The 12,118-nt window shown below is 43.3% G+C and overlaps 1 protein-coding gene across 2 annotated transcripts in view; it reads right to left on the bottom strand.

Moving 5' to 3' along the window:
- The window catches only part of amdhd2 (amidohydrolase domain containing 2), a 53,368-nt gene that overhangs the window by 21,388 nt on the left and 19,862 nt on the right, over positions 1-12,118 (bottom strand). The window lies entirely within an intron of this gene.

Below are 12,118 nucleotides of genomic sequence, written 5' to 3' on the forward strand. Positions count from 1 at the left end.
ACCTCTGATCACGAGTTCGGGTCATTCTGAATTTAAAGTATTTACTCTAGTATAAATTACTTCTGCAGACACACGACTACACAATTAAAAGTGAGAGAAACAATAGATTAATGTTTCATCTCACATCTTTTTTAAAATTAAATTGGCCTATACTTCACACCCAATTTAGAAAACGAAAATAACGATGAATGGGAATGATGTATTGACTATAAATTAAAGTATTCATGTCATCTATTTCATCCATTCATCATCCATTTTTACCTAGCTGAACTATTATCTTTAGATATTTGCTTTTCCACGTAATCATGAAAGCGTTACATTTCACCTTTGTCTGTTTTCATTTTAGATTTTTTAAATAAACTCTTTTCACTCGTTCCTCAGTCTCTTCCTTAAGTTATAAAGAATTTCAAAATGACAAATTTAAAAAAGAAATATTTTTAATCATTATAATTTATAATTTTGGTCAATATTTTTAAGTGCATTTGAGTCATATCACCTTTCTCACAAACATATTTTTATATAATATTTGTATATTGTTAATCATTCTGTGTCACTTAAAGATTATCATCACAGCTCAACCACTTTATCATATATTTATAAGTAACGTAGCTCACAATTCTGCAAGTTAATAAAAGCAAAGTAAAATCTGCAGATCAATGCATGTCCAGCTCTGGTCACTAGAGGTCGCTAAAATACGACATTTGCTTTTTAAACAGATGTCAGAAGATTTCTTTGCTTGTTGTTAAAAAAGTACAAGTACAAGCACACGTTATAAAAATCACAATCAAAATCACAATCATCACGAAATCCCATTTTACACTTTTTAAATTGTGTTTGTAAGCCGTGTGTCAGCGATCGCTCCAGAGTGTGTTTGTTTTGTCAAAGCCGTTGTTCAAACCCAGTTAAAGAAGACGGGACACAAAAAAAGTGTTTAGTATTCACCAGAAATGTGCAGCTCTGTTGGTCAGTTACATCTGATTAGTTTTTTATCCACACAGAGAGGCGTTACTACTTTACCTGGGGGTGGCGGTGGCACAGGAGTTAAGAGCTCGGCCCGTATTCGGAAGGTTGCAGGTTCGAGCCCCGCTCAGTCTGTCACTGTCGTTGTGTCCTTGGGCAAGACACTTAACCTTGCCTGTTGGTGGTGGTCGGAGGAACCGGTGGCACCTGTGCTCGGCAACCTCGCCTCTGTCAGTGCGCCCCAGGGCTACATCGTAGCTCATCACCATCAGTGTGTGAATGTGTGTGTGTGAATGGATGAATGACTGATTGTGTTGTAAAGCGCCTTGAGGGGTTCCAGGACTCTAGAAGGCACTATATCAAATACAGGCCATTTACCATTTACATAAACAAAGCTATGAAGCCGGAGGAGAATAAATATTCTCCATCCTGCAGGTGTTCTAGTCCATCCTCGCCCATAAGGTGAACCGGTCTGCAGTCCAGTCCTCCATCACTACAGAGTACTCTGTCCCCCCTCATCTTCGCCCTCACCCATTACCCCCTCCACCTCAACTCAGAGCTGTAGCCCCCTCCTCATTCCTGAAAGTCGACAATAAACCACGTTTCCAGTAAGCCAGATACCTCCCCACAGTCTGCTCATCCCCATGGAGACCACTACGAGAGACGGCAGGCCTGTGTCCGCTGGCCAAACAGGGGCCACCCATGAGCCGACGGGTCCTATATTTTACCCTCACATGGATCAAAATGTGGTTCTGAGACACAATCTAAATGGCGTTTTCTCTGAGAAAAGACTTGGCTATGGTTGTGGCTGATTTGTCTCCATGATGTAGAAGAAGCCCTCAGAGGTGTTTCACCCCCCCAGTGGCCTTCTGACGTCAGCGCTCCCCTCTCAGTGACACAGTAGCTTTGTTTTGGAATCACATCTCATTCACGGCCGCTTAACTCCAGAACTGCGGGCTGTGTGGCAGCCTTTCAGGATCCCTGATTCCTTAATCCGCTGCTTCTTTACGCCGCTGAATAACCAGCTGATTGTGTGCTTGGTGCAGGGGCGACGGGGTGCTGCTGCTTTATGGGAACTCTAGACGTGAAAAACACGCCCCGAAACTCTGAGCTGCTGATGCATCGATGAGGACGACTGCAGAGCAAGGTCATGTTGAAGGACTGGTGGGAGAAGGTTCAACGTTTCAGCACAGAGGCCAAAATCTTCAACACTTAAAGTTTCTTCTATTTAATTTAAGCCACAAATTAAGTTTAGCTGAGAACGTTTTTACCATTAGGTCTACACAGGCTCAGCATTCCAAAGTGGCTAAGTGAATTACTCCAGAAAATAACTGGTGCTGATGTAAACAGCTTTATGACTACTGGCTGATAGAACAGAACACCCCGCTCATCCCGCTCCACACGATAATCTCCATTTTGTGCAACTTTAACTTTAAATTTCCAGTGGTGGATTTTAAAGATGCTATGACAGAAAAATGAAAATAAAATCCCTCATTTGAGAAACTAAACAGCAACATTTATGGTGAGTGATGGGAGTTCATCAGTGAAAACTAGTTAAATGCACGGTGGTACCAGGAACATTAAAGGTGAGGGAAACTTTTTTAATCAATACATTACATTTGCGGGGGGATTTCTCAGACCTACATTGTAGCGTAGATTGCCAGAAGGAGTTTCAGCCAATGAGCACAGACACTGATGTCATCTTAGCGGTCAACCACTTTATTTTTTACACTGAGCAGCTCCCCACTCCATCTGCCAGCATGGAACACCAACTTGCGGTGTGAAAGTAATACCAACTGACAGCAACACGTACAAAACACTAAACAACAGTAAAACAGTACTATCATAACCCAGAACAATCAAGCTGTACAGAACACATTGAAAATGGAACAAACAACTGTGACCTACTGCCACAATGCGCCACACCGCTGCTCAGCCTGGCAGTGGGCAGGGTCACCACAATATGTTACCCAAAACCGTCTGAGCTTCAATCTTAATTTCTGATATTTAGACATCTCACCTTGGATTGGCTAACAGCTCTACCGCTGACTTTAACTTGGATGTTTTATCTCCACAAATTGTTCAAGCTTGGAGGAGCTCCACTGGGTGGTGGTGTTACTAACGCTAACGGTTAGCTTCTACTAGTTAGACGTTCCCTGCTGTTTCCTGGACGCTAAACCAACAACAGCCTTCCTCGCAGTGAGTCAAGTTAAGTGAGTCCATGAATGTTAAGTGACTGTGACGTAGATCTGTCAGGATTTTCCAAATCCTAGACTTTCACTATTTTCCATCAGAAGCTAATGCGGCAGATGGGTGTAGGAGACTATTTTCATGTTCAGCCTGCATGAAAAACTCAAATTGACTGATTATAATCAGAAACAAATTTTTAAAAATGGGTTTTCAGTGCCCCACACATTAAGAGATGAAGGAAGGATAAACAAATAAAATTGAGTTATTTAAATAAAAGCCAATATTTGTCAAGAAAAGCACAAACAGAAACGTATTGAAATGTAAACCTGCTACACTGTTTACACAAAAGCCTATAAATAAATTACAGATTTATTCAAAATAATAAATAAAAACAAAAATGGTCCCACTCCTGTCTGTAGTCAGTGGAAACCATCTAGTCTTTTCCACAGCTTCAAGGAACAGAAAAAAACAATAGATCAGTCTCAGAAACAGGACGGACGAACTCAAACCTGAGAGAACAGAACTCCGAAAAATCATTTTCCAGCAGGATAATTGAGCCCGAAACCTCTTTCTAGATTTACCTCCTTAAGGTTTTAGTGGCAACAGTTGCTTCAATTACTTAATATTCAGCTTTCTGTAACTGCTTTTATGCTTTACAGTTTGTGTTTTAAAAACCAGCAAAGGGGCTCTTCATGAGGAAGAATAAAGAATCTTTGTCTATGCTGACGGCAGTAGATGGCAAATGGCCTGTATTTGATATAGCGCCTTCTAGAGTCATGAAACCCCCCCAAGGCGCTTTACAACACAATCAGTCATTCACCCATTCACACACACATTCACACACTGGTGGGGATGAGCTACAATGTAGCCACAGCTGCCCTGGGGCGCACTGACAGAAGCGAGACTGCCGAGCACTGGCGCCACCAGTCCCTCCGACCACCACCAGCAGGCAACGTGGGTTAAGTGTCTTGTCCAAGGACACAACGACAGCGACAGACTGAGCGGGACTCGAACCAGCAACCTTCCAATTACGGGGCGAGCACTTAACTCCTGTGCCACCGTCGCCCCCAGAAAACAAAGTTTTCAATTAAAACGGCAAGAGCAAATCAACAGACCAAGCTAGCTTTTAAATGGAGACATGGTCATGGTCACATGAACATCCACCCTCCTGTCGGCTGTCATCCCTGAGCCACGTCCGCCGGAACAATAACCCACAACGACAGAGCACTAAACACCAGTCACCATCTTCCAGGTCCAGTCGTCTTTTGTTGTCCGAGATTTTAAAGGGTGTTTTTCTTTTTGAGACTCTTCTTTAAAAGTACAGTAGAATAGAAGCACCTCTCAGGTGCTAGAGAGAGCTGCTTTTGGCTGAGCAGTGGCTCTACTCCGAGCCCATGTCACGTATCAGAGCTTCTCAGCTTATAGCAGCCTGAGCGGGGGATTGGGTGGGTGATGCTTGGTTTATGCTTGACGCGTTTACTTTCCGCTTGGTGATGCGGCTCGCGGATGGAACGCGCTTCACAACTCGCAGCGTTTATGGTTCATGCGGCTTGTCTCTGCGGTGAGCCAATATTCTCCCAAACTGTAGGGGGCAGCATGGAGCTCTATGGCATGCATCCAACACTACACCATAGTAGAAGTAAAAATTACTGTTGTTTACAACATGGCATTCCAGCATTTTTTACAGCGTCCTCGTCTTTTCTGACAGTGCGAGCTATTTCTCTACAAGAATTATTAACAACATGTTGATCACGGTGATCTCTGAGAGCTGAATCATACAAATGTCTGTATTTACGAACCTCTGCCATACTAGTTCTTGCCGGTCTGCCATGTTTTTCCGCGTCCGACTGTCCGCGTGGTTAGAAAATTTCCTAGGTGCGTGGTGCGGAAAGTTTGGGCCGTGCGGAGGCGCGGTGGAGGGGCGTGGTTGTTAAAATGACGCAACTTTTCTGTGCGGAGCCGAGCAGACCTCGCGGACGCGTCAAGCATAAACCAAGCTTGAGGCCAGCTCCAGCTTGTTTTCTTAAAGTGACAGAACCCTGAAATGGATCATTCTGGAAGGTACTAAAAAAGAACAAAACTGCTGAAATTGCTTTATGTGAGAGGGATTTAGTTCAAAGTTTGTAGCGACCACAGAACTATAACTTTAAAAAAAAAGTCCCCTTTTTAACTCAAATGCCAAAATATTTGGTTAAAATCTGTAAACATAAGACTTGGAATAAGAGGATTTAAATAGGCGTAACTTAAATTCCTGATCTGTTTCCTCTCTCCCAATAAGGAAGTTGGAACTGCAGGAAGTGTGAGATCAGGTGTGGTAACAGTAAATGTGTTTTAGGACCAACAAGAACAGCTCTAGCAGATTAGATAATTATCTGAGGATGTTGGGTTTGAGTGTCCTCTGTTTGCAAAGGGATTTCCCCTTAACTCCTCGAACCTCCAAATGTGTTTGCAAATAATCCACAGCTCCCCTGCGGCTCAACGTCACTTGGAACGTCAGGAAAATGGTTCAGACCCGTAGGAAGGTCAGGCTGAGAGCAAAGAAATGAGAGCTGGATCAGGAGTTGAAGATGCATTGCTAGCATGAGCTGTCTTAAAGACTGGTGATATTTAGCTAAACTTTTGCTTCTGTGTTTAATTTATAACTAATAAATGATGCCGCACGCCTTTATTAAAAATCGACGCAAGCAGAGAATTCATCTTCTTTCTGGAGCTCATCACTTCTGCATGTTTCTGGACTTTTTCTTCTTCCTTCTGGAAGTTTTCCATCCATCTCCTGGTGATTGTTTGGCAATGTTGGAGCGGGGAGGGGGGGGGGGGTCACAGGAGGTAAACAGTGGGGGGGGGGGGGGCGAGGAGTCTTCTCCCTTTTCCTCCTTTTCGCTCCTCCATCCCACATCCTCCTCCACCCTGCTGCCCCGCGTCTGTTTGCATTCCTCTCAGTTAATAAATGTTTGTCTGATCCCTGAAAGGGGGTGTAAAAACCACCCCACACAAACCCGGCGGCCCCGCCCCGCCCCGGCCCGGCTCAGCCGGCTGTAAAGATGCTACCAGGGGCCTCACTCAGCCGTTAACTTTATGGATCCAACAAGAGAGCTTCAGACAACTAAAAATAAGGAACAGCTTTGTTCGTGGATCCTCGACGAGCTGATGCGTTGCTGTTATTTTTGTTCCTGAGTAAATCATTCCTGGCTGCCGAGGTTATTAAATCACACATTAAACCCGAAGCTTGAGCCGCAGAAGCCTTCATGTCCTCATTTTAGAGAAGCAGATCTAGTCAGGTCTGTGAGAAACTGTTAACGGAGACCTTTGTCTGTTATTTCCTTTAAAGACAAACGAAGTTCCACATTTAATTTTTAGTAAAATATTCTCAGGATTTAGTCAGAAAACTGGTTCCTACAACCATGTTAATGCTGCTGATTCCTGTTTGGTTCCATGACCTTTACATCTAAGTGGGTCAACTTGGATTTTATATTAGGACGATCATACACTGTACACTCTTTAAGTTAGAATTTTTAATTTGTTCACTAATCTGCATGTGTCCGGTCTTCCCTGCCTAAACAGTGGCTCCCTTCTGGAAAATTCTGGATTAGCTTCCTGATGAGGGACAGGTGGCGCTCTTACATTCATGTTGACTGAGATGAACTGCTCCGATCATTTTCATGTGTCCTGCTTTCTAGCTCGGGTCTTTGGAGGTTTTTAATTTGAGTTGATCAGAATTAATTCAATCCTCCTTCATGTTGTGGAAGCTGGTGTGTTTCAGGAGGGTTGACTGAGGACAGGTGGGGGTGAGAGTCAGGTGACTGGAACCAGGGTGGGAAGGTGAGGACAGAAGACAGGAAACGGAGAAAAACAAACAACTCTGACACAGGAGTTCAAATGAATGTCAACATCCTCTGAAGAAGTGACAAACGGGTGAGAATCGTCTTCTGCTCAAAGAATATTTACAGCTGTTTTCTTCCTCATCGCATAGACAAATGATGCGTAGATACGTATAGAAGTAATAAATTAATTAATAGAAGTAAACTGTTCTCTCCTTGTTTCCTGTTTAGTTTTCTCCTCTACTTCTGTTTGTTCTCTAAATACCAAACCTATTTTGTCATTTGCTTCCCTTAGCTTAAGAAACTCTATTCAAAATGTAGAATAAAATACTCAAGTCAATTTCAAGTGAATTCAGAGTCTTAAACTAGTCATTTGACCACATTTGTAATCTAATGACAGAGTTTGAAAACAATGTCAGAAAATGTCCAGAAAATGTGAATGCTCTCTGACAACTAAACACAATCAGATTATTAGGAGCGCTGATGTCACATCTCTGAGTGCATCATTTATGCTCATCCTGAATCAAAGTCTTTCATGTCATTTGACTCAAATCCAATAATACAGGTTATTCCAGATCCACTTAAAAAGTCAATTGAATCCAGTTTATTTATAAAGCGCCAAATCACAACAAGAGTTGTCTCAAGGCACTTCACATGGTAAACATTCCAGTACAGGTCAGTTCATTAAGACAACCAGTAAAAAGTTTCTTATACTGACCCTTTGCACGTGACATCACGCCACTCATGTGACCGCCCCCTTCGCCATGATGGACGGCAAAAAGACCGTTTACACCCGTAGAAACTCCAGTGAAGGTCATCAAAACAAGCCAGTTTGTAGCCTTTTATGGCTTTTATTGAGCTGATTTGACAGTAAAACGGTTTTAGCTTGCTGCGTGGTCGGCTGCACTAACAGACAAGGACGTAAACTCAACTCGTTTTTTATTTTTAATAACTTTGATGGAGACTGAGGACGGAGATGAACTGCAGCATCAATCAAGCGGACTAGCAGGCCTCAGATTAGCAGCGAACATGTTTTTACCGGGATTAACGTTCATTTATTTCACGAGGAAGACGAGGACAGGGATACATGTGATGTGTTTATACAAGTTATTGATAATCCTGATGGATGGTATTTCACCACGGAGGCTGCGCTCCGTCCACTGTAGAGTAAAGCGAGACAATTATTAACAATATTAAAGCTCCGATGTGTGATCACGTGTGTTAAAATGACATTATTTATTTATTTATGAGCGTCGGCGTTCAGAGATCTTCTCATTCCGGTGTGAGAGCAGCAGCTGGACCCGGTAACACCACCAGCAACAGAAGCTGGTAGGGATCCGGACTTTTTAACAATCAGCTTTGGTGTGAAGTGAAACGCTGTTTACAACATAAAGTTATAAATCCAGAGGGGTGAATTTAGCAACATGTTTACATCGGTGAACAGCTGCAGAGAGAAGTAAGCTAACGTTGGTAAGCTAGTTAGCATACCGCTCTCTATGAGCCCCGCTAGATGCGCTACTTCTTCTGATAACTGAACTGGGCATGAACTAGTGGAAGGAATGCTGGAGGAGTTTTGTTCTTGTTTTGATGGCAAAAACAGTTTCAGGCTCTACTTTTCCCTTTGTTTAGTAATCGTGTCGCTCACTGTTTACATGCTTTTGCCGTCCAGCATGGTAGACCCACGTGATTAGGTGACATCGGTGCAAAGGGTCAATAAGGAACCCAGCAGGTTGCATCAATTCACTGACTAGTGTCAGAGTCTTTACAGCAGTCCTCATACTAAGCAAGCATTTAGCGAAAGTGGAGAGGAAAACTCCCTTTTAACAGGAAGAAACCTCCAGAGCAGGTGTGGCCAACCCTGGTCCTCAAGATCCCCTATCCAGCTTGTTTTGTGTCTCACCCTGCTGATTCAGTGGCTGAATCACCTGTTCAACAGCCAATCAGGCTCTGTAGAAAAATGCTAATCACCACTGACTGCAATCAGGTGTGTTGAAACAGGGGAAACTTCTAAAACATGTTGGATAGGGGATCTCGAGGACCAGGGTTGGGCACACCTGCTCCAGAGGATCCTGGCTCAGTATAAGCAGCCATCCGCCACGACTCACTGGGGATCAAGAAGACAGAGCAGACACACACACACACACACACACACACACACACACATGTAATGTATATAAATATGGCTGCATACTCTGTGATGTCTTAGTAGAGATTCTATTTCGTAACAGTTCAACTTTATCATTCTATAAAATGTTAAAATACCAAAAACACCCAAATGTGACCCGTGTCAGAGTCATGACTCTAGAGCATTCTTCTGGTATTAAACTAAAACACTACTTCAGTGTTCTTATTTTGTTCAGAGAAACCATTGTTGAGGGTCTGACCTCATGAGGAAATTACTATGCAGTGATTTTCTCCAAAATGACTGTGCTTAAATTGCTCTGAAAAGCAAATAATCACATCAGCGCCAAGAAACTTCATTTCCCATGATGCTTTGCACACGGAAGCATTGTGATGACGTCACCGCCTAGTACCAGAAACACGTTCTGCGCATGTGCGGGAAGCCGTGGAGCTTTTCCCGCGAACTAAGACCATAAATCTTCAGCAGAGACAAAGAATCCTCGTTCTTTTGCCCAGGATACCTGGCGGTAAGGACACGCTTGTCAACCCTCTGACAACTTGAGCACGCGGAAGCTCTAAGTGCCAAGTTGAGCCCACGGAACTGCTGGAAACTAAACTGCAAGCCCATCAGATCTGCTCGTTTCTGCTCCCCTCCAGCTGATGTTTGAGGACACAGAACTGCGGAGGAAAGCAACAACTCCATCAAGCACGCTGTAAGTTATAACTCAGCACAGAAAGAAACTTTGCTGTCTCTGTCCAGCCCGTGGAGAAACACTCGTGAACGCCAAACAACGGAGAAAGCATCAAACCGACGGACGACGCCGAAAGCTGCGGAGAAACACGGAGAACCGTCAAATCAAAGAGGGAGGGACGCCTCGCTCTTCTGGTGATCAGCAACTCATCTCTTTCTCTCTCTCCTTCTTCTTCTGTTAACTCTATAGTCCAGAATAAGCAATAAAACCGCGCTATTGCTTAAAAAGTAGCTTCGTGTTTTCCTCTTTCGTCCCAAACACGTCCGTCGGGTCATTTTGAAAGAATAAACTGCTTATTGATCATTGTTTGGTATCTTAAAATGGTTTCTGTCATGGCCAGGCTGAAACTAAAAGATATTAATTTGTGATTAATCTTTTGTGTTGTTTCATGATCTTTTGAAATGTTTTGAGTGATTTAAGGTTAAGTTACTACTGATTCTAAGTGCTTTGGAAGTTAAAGTGCAAGTTGCCACCCACACTTTAGCCAGACAAAGGAGTCAGCCATCTTGTATTCAAGACTCCATTTTGAATCCATACACACGCACACACACACACACACACACACACACACACACTACTCCTTTGTGAGAACAAAGGACCTCATTCATACATCCTCCATCACATGCAAACACATCCATCTTCAATCATATCACACGGTTATTATTCATCTATTCCACTGTTTATTCATTTGACAAATTGTTAATTAAATGTTATAAAATTCAGATTTTTGTGTCCAGTAGCTTTGTTGTGTCGAAGAGAAGTCTCTGCTCCGAGGATTCTACGAACTTCAAGAAAGACTGATAAGAGTTTTGGATTCATTTCCCTTTCTAATTAAAGGGTGGTGCCCCGAAGATATCTAAGAATATCTTAATTAATTAATAAATCAGTAAATAGTTCCATGTTTACAGAATTTATTGAAGAATCCAAAAGTAAGTTAAAGCTTACGAATTGTTCGCTCCTAATAACCCCAACACCATTATCAAAGTAAAATGTCAAATATTATATAATTATTGGGATTGAAAATGAAGAGAAATAAGTAAATCAGCAAGTCTTTTCAGAGGGAACTCTCCTGCTGCTCTCAGTTCGGATCTTCATTTACCAAAATCTCACGTTCATTTGTGAGGATCTGCAGAAAGAAATGAGAGATGAAAGGGATTCAAGATGCTGGAAACACGAGTTTCAGCATTCTCTCGCCAACACACAATTCCTGCTTTGATAAATAAATGATTAAAACAAATCTCTGCCTAATTGTTGGAGTTAATGGTTCAAATGTGCAAAAGAAAGAGTTTGCATTTTTTTTATTTCAACAGGATGAATTTTCTCAGGCAGGATTTGTAAAATTGTTCCCCTAATTGTTGTCTGATAAGCCTGCAGCTCTGCAAACAGAGAGAGGAAACTGAAGCTTCAAACTGGGAGGGGGAAATAAAACATGCTGTGGTGTGAAATCACAAATCAGCTGGCTGCCAATAAAGGCCCCACTGCAACAGGCTGATAGCAAAGAGAGAAAGAGCTCCCATGTCCACTCTCATCAAGTCACTGAGTGGAAACGTCCACAAACAAACACAAAACTTCTCTGGGGGAGAATGGAGGAGCTGGTGGGTAAAACCGTGGCGAGGCCGTCTGGATCGGGCCTTTTGTGGCTGCGGTCGCCACGGCAGCTCACCTATTGAGGATAAAGTCTAAGATATGTAAAGCAGCTGCATTTAAGGCTGTCCCTTTGCTGTGAAACAAAGAAATAAAGGAACCAAATTAAACATTGGAGAGGAGTGAGTAAAGAGCGGGAAGAAGAGAGGAGATGGGAGAAAATGTCTTCTCTGGTAAATGTTAGTGAACCGTGCCAATGTGCTTGCATCAAGTAAGTGTTCAGAAACGTTTAAAGCGCCGAGGTGGAGGGACGTGGTGTTGGCCTTTCTCATTGACTCTGTCCAAGTCCTGCCCCCCACCCCGCCCCACCCCACCCTGCCCAGAACAGAAAGGCAGGCCTGGACTTCTCTGTCCAAGGTCAGACTGCAACTGCCAACAACGCCCCGGCGCCCAGACCTGCCCATCCCGGCCCGGACGCTACAGCTCTGTTTGTGTTAGTGAAGGGATCACCTCTGCAGCTACGGACAGTTTAGCAGCAAGTATCAGGTGGCTCTTAACCTTAACCCAGTTTCAGTGTCACCTCACACTGTATTTAGGACATCATGTCTGTTACCAAACCCTCCAGCTGTCCCCGTCCCCTCCACTTAAACACAAGCCTGTCGACGAGCACCCTCAGCTTCTCATGCCTCCAAC

This window comes from Nothobranchius furzeri, chromosome 5, assembly GCF_043380555.1.
Source record: "Nothobranchius furzeri strain GRZ-AD chromosome 5, NfurGRZ-RIMD1, whole genome shotgun sequence".
NCBI lineage: Eukaryota > Metazoa > Chordata > Actinopteri > Cyprinodontiformes > Nothobranchiidae > Nothobranchius > Nothobranchius furzeri.